Genomic DNA, 4,137 nt, shown 5'->3' with positions numbered 1-4,137 from the left:
GTCTGAGTTACTCGAAATTAAATCAAAATAAATAAAAAATAACTGTCTACTGGATGAACCGTTTTTAAGCGGTTTTGTATTTCGTTAAAAATAAATGTTAAATATTTGAAAAACCTGCGTTTCGATGTACCTTCTACCGTACCTTTAGGGTTCGAATCCCGAAGTTTGTCTATTTTAAAATCAAATATCTAAGTATATATATTATTGATCTGCTTCGAAAAATAAATAAAAACAACGCGCTCGCAACCCTAAATTTACGAAAAAAAAAACACAACAGCTATTAATATTAAAAAAAAATACAACAAAGTATGCAAATGAACACTAAACAATACAAAATACCTACAATACGGAACGAGGGAACAGTTTTAGCATTTTTATCGAATATTACGCATGCGTACGCATTCTTGCTACTTGCGCCATCGTCCACTGAGAGACAAGCTCTCACCTGGGTCATACCACGTTGTACCAGTTATATCTACCACTTTTCCTCTTTTAAACTTCTATATCCTATGGTTGCCTGGAAGATATTGCTTTTGAGCGATAAGGCCGCCTGATGTACCGCGTTCGGCGTTTCTTTGTATATTTGTTATGTCCGCTTCTCTTGTATAAGTGCATTAAAGTATTTATTTATTTACTAGCTGCACCGCAAATTTCATTGCAATCGGTTCAGGAGTTTTTGAGTGAAAGAGCAACAAACACACACACATCCTTACAAACTTTCGCATTTATAACATTAGTAGGATATATTTACCACACCCCACAGAGGACCGGTGTGAAATAGTAGCATGCTATGGGGCCCATTTTCCACAACCTTCCCAGTCAATTCCTTTCTTCCAGCCGTCAATCCTTTCCTTATCCTTTCCCCTTAAAAGCGGACAGCGCATTTGCAGGCCTCTACGAATGTTCATGGGCACTTGTTATCGCTTGCTATCAGGTGAAAAAAGTTTCATTAGAATAGGTCCAACCGTTTTGGAGGAGTATATTAAGTAACATTATTACACGAGAATTTTATATATTTCTTTACTATTTAAAACTATCGTAAATGTTATGTCTCGTGTCCCCTTGTAGGGTATGGGACAAATTTCACATCTGTTTCACTATTTTCTTTACGTGTTAGTAAAAGTAAAACTCGAAAACGGCTCGACCAATTCGGCTAATCTTTATAGGTTGTTAAGATACAGGGAAAGTTCTTATGGGGAGAAAAACGTAACACGGGTGAAGCCGGGGCGAACCGTTAGTTTTATTTATAAGCATTACTAATTATGGTTACCTCACTGAAATAAATTTATTTTATTATCATTTATATATTTATTATGCTATAAATAAAATAAATTCGTTCACACTGCACAGCAGACCTAATAACAAAAACATAAGGTTATGTCAAATGATAACCTCTACGCAAAGGTCGTATAATCTTTACGATACAACCTAAACCGCACCTTACGCTTCACGCATAAAGTTCAAATTTCAACACCTAACAGTTTCACGATAAGGCAGTGGTACAGAGAAATTTGGATTCTATATCTATGCGATAAGGACTACATTCAAACACACGGAATTAACCTTTAGAAGTATGTAATGTTGTACTTAGACTATGACAATGAATAAGATACGGAACTATTGAGATTTGCCGCCCAAAATTCGCAGTTTTTGACGCATCAACAAACGAGTCAAGGATGGCTGATATAATCGTTTGTATCCACCTTATCACGTTGCTGTGATAACTGTTACGGCCAAGCGTGTGTCGGCCACGCAATAGGAACAAATATGTTTTGCGTATAATACTTCGGAAATGTGAGTAGTAGAATTAAATATTTTTGTTATTATTTAGTTTCTTTAAGAGTCGATCACGGTACGGCAGGAAGTTGACCACTAGTCAAGTACCAGGAAAACTGGGGTGAAATAGTAGCATACGAAAGCTGTGTGTTTCGTGCGATGACTAGGGTTTTCTGTCCTGATTCCTTTTCCTCATCATCATCATCATCAGCCCATATATGTTCCCACTGCTGGGACACAGGCCTCCTATGCGAGTTCAGGCCATAATCTACCACGCTGGTCAAGTGCGGGTTGGCAGATGTCACATGTCGTCGAACTTTTGATTCTTGGACATGCCGGTTTCCTCACGATTTTTTCCTTCACCGTTTAAAGCAGTGGTGATGGTATCGACATGTGCAGATAAATTGAAAAATCAATTTATTTCCTGCACGCTCGCCCGGTCTCGAACCTCGACTTATCGATTTTGAAGTTCTCATCACTGAGCTACCACTGCTTTTTTTAATTAATTGGTAATAAAAAATTAAATTTCTAAAAGTCAGATCGTAATGTCAAATTTTACATCTTCCTTCTTCCTATATGACCACATGGCAGGCACCGGCTTTCAAATAAGAAAGAATAGTAAAAATCGGTTCACCCCTTACTAATAACGGTTACCCACGGTTCACCCATTACTAGTAACGGTTCACCCACTACTAAACTACAGTCAAATTGATAACCTTCTTTTTTACAGTCGGTTGATGATATTATTAAATACGGTAGTTTTTCCGCAAGTGTACCGTACGAGTGTCTAATTAATCACTAATTACAATTTAATAGACATGATCCATCGGAAACGTATTTTTAGACGCGAATAAAAAAGCCCGACCTTTGACCTTTTCCACAACAGTACGATTAACACAGGCGTGACATTCAAACAATTTTTGTTGTATATTGTAACTCAGTTGAAAGTAACATTATATTTAAAAGTAATGCCAAGGCTTTGGGATCATTTAAAACACTATCGGTAACTATTTCGATTGCAAACAGAAGGGGAAGTTATTTAAATAATAAATGTCGATCATAAAAGCACTTTAATATCTTCTTATATATAAAATTCTCGTGTCACAATGTTAGTCTCTATACTCCTCCGAAACGGCTTGACCGATTCCTCTGAAATTTGGTAAGCATATTGGGTAGGTGTGAGAATCGGCTAACATCTATTTTTCATACCACTAAACGATAAGAGTAAGGCAGAACAGCGTGCCGGGTGCAGCTAGTTATATATATTATATTTATATCTTCACTCTAGAATGGTTGGCCAGTTTTCAAATAAAACAACAATTCGAAACAGTTACAGAGTGATTTGAATTAAATGTGATATGAATTTCTTTGTTCCATCTATCTTTAAAAGAAGAAAGAAATTAAGAAAGAAAACGTAGAATCAGGCTTCTCTCTGTAGAAACCGCTGTCATGATATCTAATTGCTTTGTAAATATTCAATAACGCTTCTTAAAGACAACTTTCAAAATAAGAAAGGAGTCATTAAAATTAGTTCACCCAGTCGAAAGCTCTGGGAAACAATATCGAAATAACACAAAATACATATATATAAGTATAAAAAGAAACAGACGATATAGTATTGAGCTAAAAAGGCGGCCTTATTGCTACTAAGCGGTTTCTACCAGACAAATCATGGATAAGAATTTTCTTTTTTTTTTTATATACAATAGAAAAATAAACAATTTTGTATGTGGGAGTCGAGCATGCTTCGGCACGTATTAGGCCAGCCTGGGAAGAATCACATCTCCACTGAAGACCGGTGTAAAATAGTTCGGTGAGTGGGAGAGCCAGGGGCCATATCCTTTTCCTTTCTTATTCCTTTCTTAATCCCCTAAGGCCTAAGGTTTGCAATCGACCTCTCCAAATGTGCACGGGCGTTGGTAGCGCTTACTATCAGGCGACCCACCCACCATTGCCAACATAGACAAAAAATATGATAATCATAAAAGGCAAAATTCTCTATCATCTTAAATGCCGTGCGTTTCCACATGACATCGTGGTATTTGCTATTACATATACAATATGTAAATATACATTTCCTCTACCGTAAACAAATATAATAAATACAATGATTAATATGTTATTAACGATGTTATATTCAAGATAAGTCCGGGTACTATTCAATGAGTATTTGACGTTAAGGCTAGCAATTTTTCTATGGCGTAATTGAAATTAATTGTATACGATATAAATTATATTGATATATGTTATTACTAAATGATGGAGGCTTGCAGATCACTAAACCGAATATACCTAGTCTTGCCATAAATATTGTAATAAAGAAAAAAGAAAATTGTTAACTGCAAATAACATTTATTACTT

The sequence above is a fragment of the Zerene cesonia genome, unplaced genomic scaffold, assembly GCF_012273895.1.
Source record: "Zerene cesonia ecotype Mississippi unplaced genomic scaffold, Zerene_cesonia_1.1 Zces_u001, whole genome shotgun sequence".
NCBI lineage: Eukaryota > Metazoa > Arthropoda > Insecta > Lepidoptera > Pieridae > Zerene > Zerene cesonia.
Note: the sequence above shows the minus strand (reverse complement) of the source record.